This window comes from Geotrypetes seraphini, chromosome 12 (genome assembly GCF_902459505.1).
Source record: "Geotrypetes seraphini chromosome 12, aGeoSer1.1, whole genome shotgun sequence".
Lineage (NCBI taxonomy): Eukaryota > Metazoa > Chordata > Amphibia > Gymnophiona > Dermophiidae > Geotrypetes > Geotrypetes seraphini.
Window position 1 is genome coordinate 10,346,111 of NC_047095.1, and position 20,984 is coordinate 10,367,094.

General features: G+C 47.3%; 1 long non-coding RNA gene across 1 annotated transcript in view; it reads left to right on the forward strand.

The window, feature by feature from the left end:
- LOC117346740 overlaps nucleotides 1-20,984 on the forward strand; it is a 486,900-nt gene that overhangs the window by 30,483 nt on the left and 435,433 nt on the right. Inside the window, exon 2 of the long non-coding RNA XR_004536654.1 lies at nucleotides 17,151-17,245. This is a non-coding gene — a long non-coding RNA (uncharacterized LOC117346740). The remainder of the gene's footprint in view (nucleotides 1-17,150; nucleotides 17,246-20,984) is intronic.

Below are 20,984 nucleotides of genomic sequence, written 5' to 3' on the forward strand. Positions count from 1 at the left end.
AGTGTTGCTCAGAATATCGCATATGGATTTCCATACTTTGTCCCAATATATTTGAATAAGTGGACATGCAAAGAGAAGATGTTCAAGTGTTCCATCATGTTGCATACATGACCAGCATAATGCAGAGGTTTTCCTATCAATCTTGTTAGCGGTGTCCATACCGCTTTGTGCATTACAAAGAATATAGACTGTAATAATGACGCAGATCTGACTGATTTAGAGAATGAGGACCACACTCCAATCCAATCTATAGCATCAGAGGGCAGATTTAATTGTTGGTGCCATTTAACTTCTGTTTCCAGAGGTCCACTAAAGGAGGATTTCTGCATTTGTTTATACCAGAAGGACGCCTTGAGATGAGAATCTTCCATACTGTTCAGAGCGGACTGTAATCCTGGCACATCATGTAATGACATAGCAGATGGCATAGATTGTTTAATACAGTGCAGGAGCTGCACCCATCGAAAATGTTGTGAGATAGGTAGGCCTCTCTTGGACACCAGTTCATGAAAGGGTATCCAGTCTGCTACCTTCATGATGTCTTGTAATAGCCATATGTTACAATTTTGCCATGCTCTCCAATTCACTGTTTCATTCTGAATCTTGAATTTGTCATTATTCCAGAGAGGAATTGAAGTAGAGTTATTCCATACCTCTGCGTAGGTAGAGTCTACCTCATCAATAGCCTTTTTATAAGACGTCAGGATGGGATCAAGCTTATCTCTTTTAGTCAACACAGTACCAGCCAGGTACCTGAGTCTGTGGAAGCCGTATATTTCACTTTCCAAAGATAGCCAGGCGGGGGGATCATGATATCTAATTCCATGATACCCATCAGCCCATTGTCTCATAATGAAAGCATGGTGATAATGTAAGAAGCTTGGGAAGTTCACTCCACCGTGTGACCTGGGTGCTTTCAGTTTATATAGTGCAATTCTCGATTGTTTGTTGTGCCATAGAAATTTGGAAAGCATGGAGTCAACATTTTTGTAAAAAGTCGTTGATAAGTGAAAGGGTAACATGCCCAAAATGTAGTTGATTTTAGGGGTCAGCATCATACGAATTGTTTTAAGTCTTCCCCACCATGTCAGTGTCAGGGGGGACCAACGGTTGATATTAGCTTTAAGGGAATCAATTATATATTCTTCATTCAGTCGAATGGTGTCCTCAATTGTGGGTCCAAAATACACTCCTAGATATTTCATGGAGGAAGACACCCATTTAAGTCCATATGAAGTGACATCAAATTCCGCAGAAGGGCAATTAATAGACATAGCTTCAGTTTTATTTGTGTTTAGTTTGTATCCAGACACCGTAGCATATTTTTTAATCGTGGATAACAGGTGCGGCATTGAATTAGGTGTAATGTAGAGTAGGATATCGTCAGCATAAGCTGAAATTTTTAGTTCACGCTCCTGTATTCTAAATCCAATTATATCAGGGTTGTGTCTTATCCTCAGTATCAGTGGCGCCAATGCCAGGTTGAATAACAGTGGCGATAATGGGCATCCTTGCCTAGTTCCCCTAGTAGGGTGGAATGCAGTAGATAAGGAACCATTAATGAACACTCTGGTGGTGGGTCCAGAATAAAGTACCTGAAGCTTATTTATGAATTCCTCTGAGAAACCATACCATCTCAGCGCTTGAAATAGGAAAGGCCATTCTATCCTATCAAAGGCCTTTTCCGCGTCTAGGCCTACCACAATTATTTCTTGGTCCTGTCGTTGCACTTGGGAGATGACATGAGCAAATGTTCTTGTATTGTCATTGGAGTATCGGCCTCTAATAAATAGACATAGCTTCAGTTTTATTTGTGTTTAGTTTGTATCCAGACACCGTAGCATATTTTTTAATCGTGGATAACAGGTGCGGCATTGAATTAGGTGTAATGTAGAGTAGGATATCGTCAGCATAAGCTGAAATTTTTAGTTCACGCTCCTGTATTCTAAATCCAATTATATCAGGGTTGTGTCTTATCCTCAGTATCAGTGGCGCCAATGCCAGGTTGAATAACAGTGGCGATAATGGGCATCCTTGCCTAGTTCCCCTAGTAGGGTGGAATGCAGTAGATAAGGAACCATTAATGAACACTCTGGTGGTGGGTCCAGAATAAAGTACCTGAAGCTTATTTATGAATTCCTCTGAGAAACCATACCATCTCGGCGCTTGAAATAGGAAAGGCCATTCTATCCTATCAAAGGCCTTTTCCGCGTCTAGGCCTACCACAATTATTTCTTGGTCCTGTCGTTGCACTTGGGAGATGACATGAGCAAATGTTCTTGTATTGTCATTGGAGTATCGGCCTCTAATAAATCCACACTGGACAGAAGATATTAGTTTAGTAATAACGGCTTGGAGTCTAACTGAAAGTAATTTAGCGTATATCTTAGCATCCACATTGATTAAGGATAGCGGTCGGTAGTTAGCCACATATTTGTTGTCCTTCCCTGGCTTCGGTAAAACAATGATGGATGCTTCCGTAAAAGTCCCCGTTGCTTTCCCACTGTCCATAAGATGTTCAATGAATTGTAGATAGAATGGGGCTATGACATCCTGAAATGCTCTGTAAAATTCGACGGTCAGCCCATCTGGACCAGGAGCCTTCTTAAGGGCCATGGATTGAAGCACTGCATCTATTTCAGATAGAGTTATCGGTGTGTTCAGCAGATCATTGTCCGATTGCTCTAGTTGTGGATGTGGGATATCTTCCAGGAAGTCCTTAGTCTTTTGCAAGTCACAAGACTCAGACGTATACAATACTCGATAAAAGTCCATGAATGCCTGGGAGATAGCAGTAGAGTCAGTAACCTCCTTGGACCTGTACTATCGACCACCTGGGCAAACTGAAGCAAATGAAGAAGAAATGGAAGCCGAGATGAAGCGAGAATGCAAAAACGGTAACACGATTGTTATGGGAGACTTCAACTATCCCAGGATAGACTGGAGTCTTGGAAACTTAAAATGCGCTAGGGAGACCGGATTCCTGGAGACTATACAGGACTGCTTCATGGAGCAGCTTGTCAGAGAACCAATGAGAGGGAATGCCACTCTGGATCTAATCCTAAAGTGCAAAGGAAGTGGAAGTAGTGGGGCCGTTGGGAAGCAGCGATCACAATATGATCAAGTTCAAAGTGAAAATAGGAATATCAAAGGGAAAGAGAGCCACAGCAACAACTTCTAACTTCAAGAAAGGAAACTACAAAGAGCAAGCCTGGTCTTTATTCAAGGACATGGTGAGCGAGGCGCAAAATCTGTATATCCCCAAATTTAGAAAAGGATGTAAAAAGAGCCGAACCAAAGACCCGGTGTGGATAACTAAAGAAGTAAAGAAAGCGATAGGAGACAGGAAACATTCAATCCGGAAAAGGAAAAAGGACAAAACTGAGGAGAACTGGAAAGAGCACAGGAAGCATCAAAAAGAATGTCACCTCGAGGTTAGAAGAGCAAAAAGAGACTATGAAGAGAGGCTAGCCAGGGAAGCACGAAATTTCAAACCGTTCTTCAGATATGTTAAAGGGAAGCAGCCAGCTAGGGAGGAGGTGGGACCGCTGGATGACAGAGATAGGAAGGGAGTGGTGAAGGAGGAGAAAGAAGTGACAGAAAGACTAAACATGTTCTTTTCATCAGTATTTACAAAAGAGGACACATCTAATATACCGGAACCTGAACAAATCTTCAAAGGAGATCAAGCTGAAAAATTAACATCCATGAAGGTAAGCCTTGAAGACATACACAAGCAGATAGATAGATTAAAAACAGACAAATCTCCGGGCCCAGATGGAATCCACCCTAGTTAGGGTTTTTTTTACTAAGGCGCACTAGCCTATTTAACGCGCGCTAAATATAAGCGCATGATAATGCACCCATTATATTCTATGGACGCATTAGCATTTAGCACACGCTAATATTTAGCAAGCGCTAAAGCGGCTACCCAGCCGCGATCCATTGCCAAGATAGGCGGTTGAAATGTAGGCCTGAAAAACCCTAGCCTGCATTTCAGTCGCAAATCTTTGCTGCTAGACCACAGCAGCCGATTGTGACAGGAGAATTCCACCCTTCTCCCATCAGCTGAGCAGCGGGGATTTCCCAAAGTTGCAATCCTGTAAGCTGGCACCCAAGTCGGATTGCCTGTCAATCATTCAAAGGCGCCGGTTACAAAATCCCACCCAAACATCCTATTACACAGCTGTTGCCAGTCTAATTCCTACTTCATTAGTGATACATGCTACAGGCATCACCTTCTTTAAATTTCTGAGCCCGTACCACTGTTTTTCCCCCCTAAATCACTGGCCTCCGACATGCGGCCCTCAGTTAGCCGAAATGTTCTTCAAATCCTGTAAATATGTTGCCCTCTTGATATAGGGCTCCTTTTACTAAGCTGCGTAAGCGGTTTTAGCACACGCTAACCCCCGCACTACGCAGAAAAACTAACACTAGCTCTATGGAGGCATTAGCGCTTAGCGTGCGCTAAAACCGCTAGCGCAGCTTAGTAAAAGGAGCCCATAGTAACTGGAAGCAGTCTCTTGTGTGTTACTCAAGTGTTTCATTTATGGAATTTGCTACTGTTGACAATCCAAAATAAAGCACATTTTAAAAAATATATCCTTTAAGTGTTGTAGAATCAATATTAATATTAACTTTAATGTTTAATACCCATCTTAACAAGCAGGTCAAGGCAGTTTAAAAGATTATTAGTATGTGTAAGGCTGAAATATTTTGGTGGTCCTCAAGAGCTTTCTCGTATTCACTTTCAAATCTTTACATGAAAAAGGTTATAGCTCACTGCCCTAAATGGTATGCACAGACTCTTCTATTAAAATAGCTTTATGACACACCAGGTCATGGAAGAAACTACAATATAGCTGTCACATTTCAAAAGCTATTCAATTAGACATCATACATAAGAACATAAGAATTGCCATCTCCGGATCAGACCATCAAGTCCGGTGATCCGCACACGCGGAGGCCCCGCCAGGTATACCCTGGCACAGGGCTCCTTTTATGAAGGTGCGCTACGGGGGTTAGCGCGTAGGACATTTCATCACGCGCTAACCCCCGCGGCACACCAAAAAGCTAATGCCTCGTTAATGGAGGCGTTGGCGACTAGCGCGGCAAGCGGTTGAACGCACGGTATTCTGCGCGTTAACCGCCTAACACAACTTGATAAAAGGAGCCCATAGTTTTAGTCCCCATATCACCGTATGCTTCTCAAGGTAGATGTGCATCTAATTTACCCTTTCCCAGTACCACTCTATGCCACTCTTAAGGAGATGTCCATCTAATTTACCCTTACCCGTATCACTCTGTGCCACTCTTAGGGAGATGTGCATCTAGTTTACCCTTAAATCTTAGAACGGTAGAAGGAAGTGACGTCATCGCCACGGATGGGAGCTTGAACTGAGAGCTCCTGCTCGGGCCGGCGAAATAACTATCATTTCGGTGTGAAAACGGCGCAAATTTTTGTTCCCGGGGGCTGGTGAGGTGTGTGAAGTCGCAGCGATCACTATGGCAACATGAAAAAAGTTGCCCGGCGACAAACCCGGCCAGCGCACGATGGAACAAGCGCTGAGCCGGGCTACACGTGGCAGCATGGGCCCTGAAATATGCAGCGGGGAGGCGGCGAAATCGAGCGGGGCCCTGGCGGCTGTGGCAGATATGGTGGAGGACCCGGTGCCAGAGAGTTTGCAGCTGGACCCGCTTACTAAAGCGGATATGCAGCGATGGATCACAGAGGTAAAATCTGAAATCTCTGCGGTGGCGGTGCAGGTTCGGGAGGCGGTGCAGGAGTTGCGCACTGACCTGGTGGAGGTGGGCACGAGGGTCGAGGTGGTGGAGATGCGCATGGATAGCTGTGAGGACAGTGTAACCGGAATGCAGAGATCACTGGAGACGGTGTCTGCGGATTACCAACTTCTTCAGGATAAGGTTGAGGACCTGGAGAACCGCACCCGGCGTAACAATTTGAGGGTGCGGGGCCTGCCAGACCTGCCTGAGTTTAAGGATGTTCGTGCTACTACAATCAAGCTGATTAGGTGGCTCCTGCAAGACGACACATTAGAGCCGGGACTGGAGCGGGCTCATCGAGCGCTGGGACCCCGGACACTGGATCAACCGAAGGATATAGTGTTGTGTCTTCAGAGCTTTGTCCTTAAAGAGCGGATTTTCCGCAGAGCCCGGGAGATGGGCACGGTCACCTGGGAGGGCCACCGGCTGGAGTTCTATCAGGATCTAGCTGCTGGCACGCTCCAGAAACGGCGGGCGTTCAGGGAAGTGACTAAGGCTTTGCAGCGCAGTAATTTGCGCTATCGTTGGACTTACCCTTTTGGGGTTGTTATTACCATCAACGGAGTTCACACCAGAGTTACCACTGTTCGAGAGGCTCGTGGGCTGCTACAACAAGCGGGTATTGAGATCCCTGAGGAGGCTGTCCCGGCGGGAGGTGTAGTGCCTGGCCAGGGTGTGCGTCCTTCTACCTCCCGCTGGCAACGAGTGGAAAATGGATCCCGAAGCGGGAGGGGTGGCCGAGGGGGTGGACCCCCCCATCGGGCTACTGCTTCGTCCTCAAGTGCTCCTCCCTGAGAGCTGACTGAATGTACTTGTCTATTTCCTGTTTCCAATGCCAGTTTCAGGCCTCGGTGGGGGTCTTTGGACTCCACTCCGAGGGAATGGACAGTTGAATCTTTCCCCTTGGGAGAGTGTTGTGTGGGGATTATACACTACCTGGTTTGGGATGGGGGGGAGGGGGAAGTTGAAAGTTTCAGGTTGGTGTTAAATGGGGGGTAGTGTGGGGTGGAAGAGGGGGGAGTGTAAATGGTGACATGGGAGCTTGAGGGATTGGTGGGTTGGTGTATGGGGGAATCTTGTACACATCATTTTTGATAGTTGTTGTTTGTGTGAGGGATGTGTGTAAGGGGCCATGGAGATGGTTCACTTCTTTATATGTTGGTGGGAGATCTGAGGACTCTCACTGTGGGGTAGGGGGGGTGGTGGGGAGGGATGAGGGGGGGGGAGGGGGGACACACTTGTTGGGGTTGGGTCTGCATGGTCATTATTTTATTTGGAATATGGGGGCGTTTAAACTGGTCTCTTATAATATTAGGGGTCTCAATTCTCCCAACAAGAGAAGGGCCTTCTATAGGGAATTGCTCCGTTTGAGAGCTGATGTTTGCTTTGTCCAGGAAACACACTTACTGCAGTCCCATGAATCCTTGGCTGGAGATCACAGGTTTCCGCAGGCCTTCTGAGCTTCCCGGGTGGGCACTTCTAAGAGGAGTGGGGTGGGAATTCTTATTCGTAAGGGGATCCGTTGTGAGGTACGTAGGGTGGTGCGGGATCCTCAGGGCAGATACATTATGTTGGAGGCTCTGATTGAGGGGATCTTATACTCCCTGGTAAATATCTATGCCCCTAATGAGGGGCAGGGGACCTTCTTTCGTGAGTTGGTCCCTTGGATTCTCAAGTTCAAGGGGGGAGCCCTGGTTTTTGGTGGGGATTTCAATCTTACAGTGACACCTCATTTGGATAACTCAGGGAGGGCGGATCATTATGGGCGAAGGGATCGTAAACTGTTGCGGGAGGCATTGGCCAATCTGAATGTGGTGGACTGTTGGAGGTGGCTGCATCCTTCGGTTAAGGACTATACTTACTTTTCGGGAATACACTCCTCATATTCTAGAATTGATTATGTTTTTGTGGAGCGGGGACTACTTCGGAGGGTGGAGTCCGCGGGGATTGAGTCACTTACGTGGTCAGACCATGCACCGGTGTGGTTACGATTCCAGGGGGTGGGTGGAGGCTCGGGACGGAAATTTTGGCGTTTTAATGATAGTCTTTTAGATGACCCAGAGGTGGGAACACAGATCGAAGGGTGGATACAAGACTATCTTGATGTAAATGTGGAGTGTGGAGCTTCATTGGAAGCGGTTTGGGAGGGGTTGAAGGCTACCCTTAGGGGCAGATTAATAGCTCTGGCATCGGCCCGACAGCGTAGGCGGTGGGAGGAGGCAGCGGGCCTGTTAACCGAGATTGGTAGGTTGGAGAGTTTGCATAAGCGTTCTCCTTGGAATGTGACATTGCGGGAGCGCTTGTTTCAGGCCCGTAGGGATCTCCAGGCTTTAGACTTGGACAGATTACATCATAACTTGCAGCTCCTCCAACAGAGATATTTTGAGTTCTCTAATAAAGCTAGTAGACTGGTTGCGCACCGTCTTAGGGTGCGACAGACGCGCAGCCAGATCTTGTCGCTCCGAGTGGCTTCTGGGGAGGTGTTGCAGACTGAGGATGCTATCCGTACCCGTTTTGTGGAATATTATTCCCAGCTTTATACCCCGGAAGATCCAGGGCCCTCGCGGGACCAGGACGCTTACTTAAATTCAGCAGAGATGCCCCAGATTACACAGGCTGATGGGGCGCGGTTGGACCGCCCTCTTACATTGCTTGAGGCTCATAGCGTGTTGCGTTCTATGAAGCTTGGTAAATCACCTAGGTTGGACGGTTTTACTGTCCGGTACTACAAATGTTTTCAAGATCTGCTATTACCTCCTTTATTGCGTTTTCTTAACTCGTTACAAGGGAATAGTACCCTCCCTTACTTTATGCGCTTGGCGGGAGTGACGGTGTTAGCTAAGGAGGGGAAGGATCCCCTCCAATGTGCTTCCTACAGGCCGATATCCTTGCTGGGGGTTGATACTAAGATCTTCACGTGAATTTTGGCGGATCGATTGATGAGTTGGATCCCTCGGCTGATCCATCCAGATCAATCGGGCTTTGTGGTAGGCAGACAGGTAGGTGATAATACTCGTAGGGTCTATAACTTATATGATAGGGCGAGGGGGGGGGCTAGAAATGGTGTTTTTATCTATCGATGCTGAGAAGGCATTCGATAGGGTAGCCTGGCCCTTTTTATTTCGGGTCCTAGAATCAGTGGGGTTGGGCCCACACATGCAGGACTGGATTTGGGTCCTGTACAGTGGCCCTTTGAGCTGCATTAAGGTGAATGGTGGTTATTCGGAGACTTTCTCTCTGGCGAGGGGCACACGTCAGGGGTGCCCGCTTTCCCCGCTCCTTTTTGCTTGGACGGTAGAACCCCTGGCGCAGCGAGTGCGGATGAATCAGGATATTAAGGGGGTTACGGTGCCGGGAGGGGATTTTAATCTGGCCTTGTTTGCGGATGATATTCTGTTCACGGTGGAAGAACCTGCGACCTCCCTGCCAGCTATATTGAGGGAGTTGGACATTTATGGTGGGGTGTCGGGTTTTCGGGTCAATGTTGGTAAATCAGAGCTCCTCAACATTAACTTACCTGAGGACCGGGTGTCCCATTTCCGAGATCGATATCCGTTTCGGTGGGTTCAGCGCTCTCTGCGATATCTCGGTGTTTATTTTGGACCGCCGGGAGTGGATTTATATGGCCTTAACTTTCCCCCGCTCTTTCGTCGTATTCGCCAAGATTTGCTTAATTGGAAAGATCTGTATTTCTCTTGGTTGGGCCGGGTGGCCATCGTGAAGATGATGATTTTGCCTTATTTGTTGTTTTTATTCCAAGTATTGCCTCTTTGGGTGGGTAGGAAAACGCTAGAGGGAGTTCAAAGACAAATCTTTAATTTTATTTGGGCTGGTAGGCGGCCAAGGGTGAGTAGGAAGGTCCTATGTATGGGAAGAGGGGATGGAGGGCTGGGGGTCCCAGATGTGGTAAAATATTATCAGGCTGCTCAGTTGCGCGCCCTCTTAGAATGGCAGGCGCAGACGCCGAAACTGTGGGTGGAAATTGAGCAAAATTTAAGTGATGGGGTGCCTTTGTTACATAGGCCGTGGGTACCTGGTAGGGCGCGACTGGTAGGGGGGGTATCCTCAGTAGTGACTTCCTTGAGGGTATGGAATCAGACCCGAGCTTGTTTATTGGGGAGTAGGCGACACTAGGCGACACTCCTGGTATACTCCGTTGAGACACAACCCTGACTTTCCACCGGGAGGGGATGGGGGAGTGTTTGCAGACTGGGAGTCACGGGGATTGGTGTGTGTGGGACAGTTGTGGGACCCGGTCCAGGGAGGTGTTAGACCCTTTACAGAACTCAGGGGTAAGTTTGGGTTCGGTATACGGGATCTGTTCCCCTACCTACAGGTTTTGCATTATATTAGGACCTCGGGTCTCCTGGGTGACTTGAGGGGTGGTAAGATGCCCTTTGAGCTGCTATTGGGTCCAGTGCTTCGGAAGGGAGCTCTCTCTGCAATATATAGGTGCCTTAATGGTAGGGGGGCCTCCCTTCCCTACCTGAGGGCCTGGGAAGATGATTGTGGTTCGGTTATTCCCTGGGATACTTGGGGTGACATATGGTCGGAGATCTCCTCGGCGGGGATTTCTGCTTTGCTGATTGAGAATGGTTACAAGGTTCTCTTTCGGTGGTACTATACCCCTCAAGTTGTGGCTCGTTGGCGGGGAGGTGCGAGTGTTCTGTGTTGGAGGGGCTGTGGGGAAGTGGGTACCTATTTTCATATGTGGTGGCAGTGTGGGCAGGTGTGTGGCTTCTGGACTGAGGTCTTTGATCGGGTGTCCCGGATCTTAGATGTTCAGATACCGACCGATTGGCGACACGCCTTGTTGTTTTGGCATCAATTGGATCTGGCTGGGGGTGACTCTTTATTTTGTAAGTTGACATTCACTGCTGCTCGATTGGCCATTGCCTCTTTGTGGAATCAGGCGCTCTCTCCCACGTGGGCCCTGGTGGAGCAACGTTTGCTTACTTGGCAGAATCTTTATCATTTAACAGCCTTGCGACATGGTAAACTACATGGTTATGCTCATGTGTGGCGTAATTTCCGGGCTTCTGTGGGGATCTGTGTTAGGGGTGGTCTGGGGTTTTGAGTTTGTCTGGGGGTTGGAATAGATGGGCGATGCTTGGGGGGATCTCATACCCATATTCCTTTTCAATCTTTGGTATCTGTTTGGAATTGATTATCTCTCAACCATATAGAGAGTTGTGGGTATTGTGCTTTGTCCCTGGGGGGTGGGAGGGGGGATATTGGCAGTGTTTTGGTGGGTATACTAGATTGCTTTATTAGTTTGAAGGACTTGCACATGTCTATGCTGTTGATTTTAATTCTATGTGCTATTTCGGAGTGTGGTATTCAGCTCTATGTATTTTTGTTTTTGCCTTTCATGTGCAATTGTTCTGTACTGTTTGGAGTGTTTAATAAAAGCTTTTCAATTAAAAAAAAAAAAAATCTTAGAACGGTGGATTCTGCAATTACTTCCTCTGGGAGAGCATTCCAGGTGTCCACCACTCGCTACGTGAAACAGAACTTCCTGATATTCGTCCTGGACCAGCTTCAGTCTGTCCTCTTCTTCGTGTCACATTGGACATTGTAAATAACTGCTTTCCCTGCTCCATTTTGTTGAATCCTTTCAGTATTTTGAAAGTCTCGATCAGATCCCCCTCGCAGTCTCCTCTTCTCAAGGGAGAACAATCCCTGTCTCCTAAGTCGTTCCTCATAGTTCAGGTTCTCCATACCTTTCACTAGCTTCGTTGCTCGTCTCTCAAGATCTTTGTAACTGTACCACGTAGGTAGGCGTACAATTAGGGCTCCATTTATCAAGCCGCGCTAGCGGTTTAACGTGCGTAATACCACATGCTAAACCATCGGCCGCACTAGCCGCTAACACCTCCCTTGAGCAGGCGGCCGTTTTCAGGCCAGTGCGGGGGTTAACGCTAGGCTAGCATGCGTGTTAACCCCGCTAGCGCGGCTTGATATAAGGAGCCCTTAGTATCCATACCAAATTTGGGGTCCTTGACTAAGGCACGCTAGCCGTTTAAGCGTACACTAAATATTATCGTGTGCTAAACACTAATACATCCATTATAGTCCATGGATGCGTTAGCGTTTAGCGCGCGCTATAACAGCCAGCGCGTCATAGTAAAAGAACCCCAAAATTGGTATGGATACTAATTGTATGCCTACCTACGTGGTACAGTTGCAAAGATCTTGAGCAATGTAAATTTGATGTCAAATTGAATAGCTTTTGAGATGTGACAGCAATATTGTAGTTTCTTCCATGACCTAATGTGCCATAAAGCTATAAAAAAAAAAAAATCATTCCTGTTTCAAAATAAATATCATTCTGTTGAAGATATATGGCTAAATAATATATTTAGAGACCATTAGAAAAACTAAAAAATGAACACACAATTGTAAATTACTGGTTTTCACTACATTAATAAATTGTTGTTTTATAAAAAATACTTAATTTAAAAAAAATTATTTTAAATTTTAAATATTATAAGTATTTTCGGAACAAGCCTCAGACCTTGGAGTGCATTATTCCCATACTGGGATTTTTTCAAGAGAGAAGGAAAAATCTACTTCTCCTGCCTCCTTCTAACCTCACAGGCTTAAATCCCACCTCCCTACCAATTAATAAACCTCTACTCTCAAGACTACCTACATCTTATGTGAATTTCTTAACTTTATTGATTACATTATAAATTAATTTTAGTATTGTTTAAAAAAAACTTATTTAAATAGTTCACTAAATAGTACTTATAGAATATATAAAATTTCATTTATACTGTAGAGGAAATGTAGAGGACATATATGTTACAAAACAATCCATGTGTCATTCTTGAAACTCAGGCCCAGCTACTGCTTGTAATTCTCAATGTATCTAATTATTATCTTTTTTTTAATTTATTTGTTTTCCATTTCATTTCAATAATTGAGCCTTTTCATTTCTTCAATTAAAGTGCATAGTGCTGAAAAACTTCCAAGCTGCAGAATTTAAAAAGTCCAGTTTATAATTTGACATCCATATGTTTAAAGTGCATAGTGCCGAAAAACTTTCAGAATCCAATTCATAATTCGTTCAACTTGTGAGTCATTCAATTTATAACATTATGAATACTTAGCTCGGGTTGCTGCTTATAACCACCGACAAGGCCTTAGTTTCGCGGGACAAACTTTTCTCACCCGCTGCATTAGGGAAAGGATTAGCGCAATGCTCATTCAACTCACATGACCGCTTTGGCCCCGAGCACTTAGGGCTCCTTTTACGAAGGTGCGCTAGCATTTTTAGCACACGCGCCGAATTAGCATGCGCTAGTCAAAAAACTACCGCCTGCTCAAGAAGAGGCAGTAGCGGCTAGCACGCGCAGCATTTTAGCGCATGCTATTCCGCGCATTAAGGCCCTAACACACTTTCGTAAAAGGAGCTTCTAGGCTGGGCACTGCTGTGTGCCTAGATTGGTGGCACCTAGCCAATATCTGTATAGAATTTAATTTTTTTAATTGGCTTAATTGGTGTAATATGTGAAAACACTATTAAAAGCCAATTTAAAATTTTAAAAAACAATTAATGTACGTTCCACTTGCAGCTTGTCACGGAGCCTACCAGTGCTTACACAGCAGCGCCTAGCAGCTCCTACTTGTCGTGTACCCAAAAAGTGGGCATGGTAAGGCATGGAGTTCTGTTGTGAAATGACTTAGGTGTCGATAGGCATCTGTGTTAGGTGCCGGCAAATTACCGTATTTTCGCGGATATAACGCGCGCGTTATACGTGATTTTACGTACCGCGCATACCCCTCGCGCGTTATATGCCTGAGCGCGGTATACAAAAGTTTTTAAACATAGTTCCCACCCCGCCCGATGCCCGATTCACCCCCCCAGCAGGACCGCTCGCACCCCCACCCCGAACGACCGCTCGCACGCGCTACCACCCGCACCCGCATCCACGATCGGAGCAAGAGGGAGCCCAAGCCCTCTTGCCCGGCCGACTCCCCGACGTCCGATACATCCCCCCCCGGCAGGACCACTCGCACCCTCACCCCGAAGGACCGCCGACTCCCCAACAATATCGGGCCAGGAGGGAGCCCAAACCCTCCTGGCCACGGCGACCCCCTAACCCCACCCCGCACTACATTACGGGCAGGAGGGATCCCAGGCCCTCCTGCCCTCGACGCAAACCCCCTCCCCCCAACGACCGCCCCCCCCAAGAACCTCCGCCCGTCCCCCAGCCGACCCGCGACCCCCCTGGCCGACCCCCACGACACCCCCACCCGCCTTCCCCGTACTTTGTGTAGTTGGGCCAGAAGGGAGCCCAAACCCTCCTGGCCACGGCGACCCCCTAACCCCATCCCGCACTACATTACGGGCAGGAGGGATCCCAGGCCCTCCTGCCCTCGACGCAAACCCCCCCCCCCCCCAGCCGACCCGCGCCCCCCCTGGCCGACCCCCACGACCCCCCCACCCCCCTTCCCCGTACCTTTGGAAGTTGGCCGGACAGACGGGAGCCAAACCCGCCTGTCCAGCAGGCAGCCAACGAAGGAATGAGGCCGGATTGGCCCATCCGTCCTAAAGCTCCGCCTACTGGTGGGGCCTAAGGCGCGTGGGCCAATCAGAATAGGCCCTGGAGCCTTAGGTCCCACCTGGGGGCGCGGCCTGAGGCACATGGGCCAAACACGACCATGTGTCTCAGGCCGCGCCCCCAGGTGGGACCTAAGGCTCCAGGGCCTATTCTGATTGGCCCACGCGCCTTAGGCCCCACCAGTAGGCGGAGCTTTAGGACGGATGGGCCAATCCGGCCTCATTCCTTCGTTGGCTGCCTGCCGGACAGGCGGGTTTGGCTCCCGTCTGTCCGGCCAACTTCCAAAGGTACGGGGAAGGGGGGTGTGGGGGTCGGACAGGGGGGTCGCGGGTCGGCTGGGGGGGAGGGGGGTTTGCGTCGAGGGCAGGAGGGCCTGGGATTCCTCCTGCCCGTAATGTAGTGCGGGGTGGGGTTAGGGGGTCGCCGTGGCCAGGAGGATTTGGGCTCCCTCCTGGCCCAATATTGTCGGGGAGTCGGCGGTCCTTCGGGGTGGGGGTGCGAGTGGTCCTGCCGAGGGGGGAGAAGAATCGGACGTCGAGGGGGGGCATCAGGCTTTCAGGATGGGGACAGGACTTCAAGGGGGGACAGGCAGATCTTCAAGGGGGACAGGCAGACCTTCAAGGGGGACAGGACTTCAAGGGGGGACAGGCAGACCTTCAAGGGGGGACAGGCAGACCTTCAAGGGGGGACAGGACTTCAAGGGGGACAGTGCACTGAAAGTCAGGGCGGGTGAACGGTGAGTCGGGGCAACCAGAGGAGAGTCGGGGCAGTGCACCGAAAGTCAGGGTGAGTCGGGGCAACCAGAGGAGAGTCGGGGCAGTGCACCGAAAGTCAGGGTGAGTCGGGGCAACCAGATGAGAGTCGGGGAGGGCGAAAGGAGAGTCGGGGTGGCCAGAGGAGAGTCGGGGAGAGCGAAAGGAGAGTCGGGGTGGCCAGAGGAGAGTCGGGCAGCATGCGCGTTATATGCCTGAGCGCGGTATAGAAAAGTTTTTGTACATATCATCGTGATTTCTGCGCGCTATACTCCTGTGCGCGTTTTACAATGGTGCGCGTTATATCCGCGAAAATACGGTAGGTCAGGAAAACCCTGGCCTAATATATCGGCATTTAATAATAAGATGCCTACCGATGCCTAAGTCAAGTTAAGCACCACTAGAGGCAATTCTATAAACAACACCGTAATTTGATTGAAATGCAGTAATCAACAGCGCCTGCTGATTTAGGCACCGTTTATAGAATCAGGCCCATGGTGTCCAAAATTGGGCATTTATCCAAGATATTCACCCAAATTGGCTAACCAGCCAATTAGTGCCAATTATTGAGTGCTAGTTGACACTAATTAGTGCCAATATGAATTTGTACGCAAATTTTACTATGCCATTCAATAACAATGTGCTCCCGTATCCTATATGTGTTCTCTTACCAAACCATGGTAAAAAGGGAGGTGCTAGAGAGCCCAAACAGGATGGTGACTTGAGGGAAGAACTCGCAACTGAACCCTGCCAAAGCAAGCTGGGCAGGAGGGATGCCCATTCCTAACACCTAGCAGTTGATTGACAAGTGTGCCAAATGACATCTAATCTAATCTGGTATTTGTACATCGCGCAATACCTATATAGGCTCTAGGCGACTTTCAGCGAGAAAAAGAAAGATTAAACAGAAGAGGAACAAGGAGGGGGGAAATAGCGGGAGATGCGATTTAGGACAAAGTCTAGACTAGAGAGCTGCACGGGGACGACGGGAATCCCGCGGGATCCGCGGGTTCCCCCTTCGGGTCACGGGGATCCTGTGGGGACGCCCCCTAAGGTTGCGGGATTCCTGCGGGGTTGGATGTACTCAAGTCGCAAGGCTCGTCTTCTTTTCCCTACCTGTCCTGCCACAGCACACAGCCGACCAGAAGTCTTCCATGATGTCATCGCCCTCCCTCTCTCCGACGTCAGTGCTGACATCGGGAAGACTTCCAGTCGGCTGTGTGCTACAGCAGGGCAGGTATGAAAAATTCAAGGCAGTGGCATACCAAAGGAGGGGCGGTCCACCCCAGGGCAGCCTTAGGGAGGGGTGCAGAGTCGGCCAGATCCCCTTACCTTCGTGATGCTTTCCCCCGACCGCGGGGATGGAGGGGGATTCCTCGCGGGGACGGGTGGGGATGCAGGGATTCCTCATGAGGACAGGTGGGGACGGGTGGGACTTTGACGGGGACGGGTGGGGACTGGTGGGATTTCTGTCCCCGCGCAACTCTCTATTCTAGACATTACAGTTTGAAAATTCTTAACAATAGGGAACCATTACTATGAGGAGGAGTATAACAAGTCAAAAATTTTGATCCGAGCGGAGGAGGAAGCATAGAGCATGTTGAGATCTAAATTAGAAGTTAGACGTCATTATAGAATCAGGCCCACTGACTTTGTGTAAATGAATCTGCTGTCCTTATAAAGTGTATAAAATAATGCCCGACTAGAAACAAGTAGGTCAAATGTGACAACTAACTATAGCTAATCAACCCCCTCCCTTTTACAAAACCATATTGTGGTTTATAGCGTCTTATAGCTGTTACCACCATGGCTGGTGGTAAAAACCACACTACGGTTTTGTAAAAAAAAGGTGGGGGGGGGGGGAGGGAAATTAGGTTCCCATCATTATTGAATTACTTTGCCTTGTATTATTTATAATTCATCTACATTTCTCATCAACACTTTGAAGCATCTACAGAGTGTTTGTATCGAAGAAAGATAAAATTTATAGACATATATTGATGATTAATAAATCTGCTTTGTGCTTTTCACTTACTTTTAACAGAATATCCTGACCTTGGAAAAGGGCATTAATCTATCAGCCTTGCAGAGAGGAGGAAGCAACTTTGGCAAGCACAAGTTAAACCCTTGAAAACTCAGGTTTGCCTAGCTGTTATTTCATCTTCTTAAACACAGCACTAAGACAAATATCACTTTATTCAAATGCTAACGGGTTCTTTTAGTCCATGATGCATGATTAGCCTGAACCCAACAGGCTACTACAAAATGCATTAAAGAGTATCGCACAAGTTACTTGTTTTCTGAAAGTATTTTTAGAAAGGGGGAATGTCAATGTTGGACAATGGGCATTCCTACATTAGCCAGCTAGAACATTAAAGATTAGTGCACACTAACTGGATAACATAGGGTTAAAGAGGGAGCACTTAGACCCAGATTCTATAAAAGATGTCTAAAGTTAGGTGCCTTTGGATCTGGCCAGGAGCAGGTCATTAGAGACTTTAACAAGGGTGGTTTCTGTAGACTGAAGAGGGCGAAAGCCTGATTGAAGCAGGTCAAGAATAGCTTGGCACAGTTGTCAATCAAAAAATCGGCACCGTTTTTAGAATCATATCTAACGGCACCTAAGAGAACTTAGGCATCACTAGGTTTTCTAGACATAGGTGCCCACGCTCCATTATGTCAGCTTTTCAGATGCCTAACTACACCTAACTCATTTATGCCTATTTTTTAACATATCAACCAATGATTTCAACCGATAGTATAACTTTCTATCAGTTAACTTGCATCCCTTCACTTTCTAACTTATTTAGAACCTCAGCGCCACCACTCAGAGCTCTATTGGATTTCATTGCTCTAAGCTTTATGTGCCAGCTCCTCATCGGTTCCTTAATTTTTAATATCCGTTTTTAATTTTTAATATATTAACTTTTGTATAATTTATTTTACTTATTTAACTTATAAGCATGTACTTAAGCATGTACTTAACTTGCAACTTGTGGTCTCTGGCTAGGGGAAACATCACGCCGACATGTTTCGTTGCTAGAGCTTTATCAAGGCTATAAATTCAGCCGTCAACCTGTGACCACTTTGTCCTCAGGCTGAATTTATAGGGGCAAAGCCTTGATAAAGCTCTAGCAGCGAAACATGTCGGCGTGATGTTTCCCCTAGCCAGAGACCACAAGTTGCAAGTTAAGTATATGCTTAAGTACATGCTTATAAGTTAAATAAGTAAAATAAATTATACAAAAGCTAATACACTAAAAATTAAAAACGGATATTAAAAATTAAGGAACCGATGAGGAGCTGGCACATAAAGCTTAGAGCAATGAAATCCAATAGAGCTCTGAGTGGTGGCGCTGAGGTTCTAAATAAGTTAGAAAGTGAAGGGATGCAAGTTAACTGATAGAAAGTTATACTATCGGTTGAAATCATTGGTTGATAGTTGAAGCTCCCTTTAACTATAGTTAAAGCTGTGCACTAGAGGGTATTTTTTAACCTAGGCATCGTTAGGCATCCTAAGAGTTTGTAACCAAACTCTTGTATTGTTTGTTTATGTTCTTGATTGGCTGAAAACTGGCATGGTAATGCCAATTAAGCCAATTTTAAAAAATTATGTTTCTCTGAATTCTTGTAAAATTAATGTATTGGTTTATTTATTAGTGCTTATTATCTCTTATGGATATGAAATGTATATCATAATGAGCTTTTTGAAGATTTGATTATTAAATTAAAAATTTATAATAGTTATGGGATAGGGTGGGGGGAGGGATATAGATTGATTTGTTTCTTGAAAGAGTATTAAGTGATGTCTTAAATATAAAATGTATTTAATTTGTATTGCACTTATTGAAAATATTGAAAATGAATAAAGAATTAAAAAAAATATATATATATGTTTGGCATGGATCCCAAACATAGGCATTGCTAGGCGGCCGCGATTAAGGCCCCAGTTTGTTCTTATATTCTTATCCTGGTCTCTACAAAGGACTCTGTATGAGTTGTAGTCATAGTGGGACCGAGTACTCTTCACTGTGGAGGCTACATTATGGTTTATTTATATTACTGAATAAAGCATAAGTTCGGCTTTCTGCCCCTGTAAGTTTAGGGGGTAGGACTAAGGCTAGGGAATCCCCTTCCTGACCCTAGTCTTTGGTAATGGATCTGTTAGTGTTACATAAATCTTTGCGGAGGGAAACCCAATTCTTCCTAAAACTAAGGGCTCCTTTTACAAAGGCGTGCTAGCCGTTTAACGTGCGTAATAGCGCCCGCTAAACCGCCGGACGCACCAGCCACTACCGCCTCCTCTTGAGCAGGCGGTAGTTTTTGGCCAGCACGGGGGGGTTACCCCGTGATGAAAAGTTGCGCGCGTTAATCCTGCTAGCGCGGCTTTGTAAAAGGAGCCCTATGTTGCCAGACAGTCCAACTTGTGTTGGTGGCTGCAGTTTCTAAACCATTACTTTCACTGCATCCTTCCTGGCAAGCTGTGGAATTGTCAGGGTCCTGTTTTAAGGACTCCAGTTCATCAGTTTTCTCTCTTGCACAAAGTGTAATGTTCCCTTCCTTCTCTTCAGCAAGTGCTTAAGTTCAGTTATTAGATTCTGAAACCTATGAGGCTTACTGCATGCCTGCCTTTCTGAGAAGGTTATCTGTTCTGTGAGGTGGCTGACTCTTTTTTTTTTTTGCAAAGGATGTATTTCTATTCTCCCTGTCCGTCAATTGTTTGAGACTCTTGATCTAAATCACTGGTACATTGTGCAACTTTTATCTGTCTCTCAAGTAATTATATTTATCTTGTCTGGCTTCAACATGTAACTTCCTAAGGCTTTCCCTAGAATCAGTTAAACTGTTAGAGCCTTAATAAACTGATTTAATTGTGGCTCTGCCTCCTCAAGTCCTCCAGTTTTAAATCACACTGCACTAAACTAGTCTTTGCTAAGGACCCCGTAGGATTCTCCTGACAGGGAGTGGAAACATTCCTTTGCATGTTCTCCTTATCTGGCCAAGGGCTTTCCAGGAACCTTGGATTTCATAGCAATTATACTACTGGTCAGTGCATTGTCTAAACTGAGCAGTTAGAACAAGCTCCGAACCACATAGGGAGGAGCGATGACAAATCGGCCGAAGCCTTGGGGGCCAATCGGCTAGGTGCAGGGGGGGGGGAAGGGGGGTAGGATAGATTATGGTGAGCGGAGGGGAGGTCGCCCCTTTCGATCCGGCTTCACATGAGGCGGACGCGGCTTCCATTCTGCTCACCAATTTTCTCCTTACCAAAATTTATCTTACCGCCTTTGGGTTATTCCGGCGGCTGGATCGGCTCTCCTGTTGCTTCCTACATGTGCGCCCCACGGGGGACAGCAGCGGCTAGCCCAGTCCCGATGCCGACATCTTGGGGGACAGCCTTGCTACTACATCCTGGATTGCCCCATGTTCCTCCGGCTTGCAGAGGCGCCGGCAGGGTAGCGCTAGAGCGCTCCTGTTCCCCTGCAGAGCTTAGCCATGTGCCGACCGGGAAGCGGGGAGGCAGGTCACCATCGGCCACGTGCACGAGCGCAAGAGGCCATTCCGACCGGGTGCCCTTGCCGGACTAGGCCCAGCTTCCGTCCGAGGGCCGCCTTCTCGGCGCTGGGGGAGGGGACTTAAACAGGGTTGGGGCCACTGCACAGGCGGCCTATGAGCGTCGCTGGCCCGTTGGCGCCGAAAACCGCTGTGGCCGGGAGCGCCCATTCCCAATTTGCCTCCGTTGCAGCGTGCACTCTCTCGGTCGAGGCATTTGTGTTCTGGAATTCTGCAGAGACCATTGTGTTAAAACAATGGTACCCACCCTGAACCACTACTTATCAAGGTCTAAGAATAATAGCACTGAATACTTCAGACTATA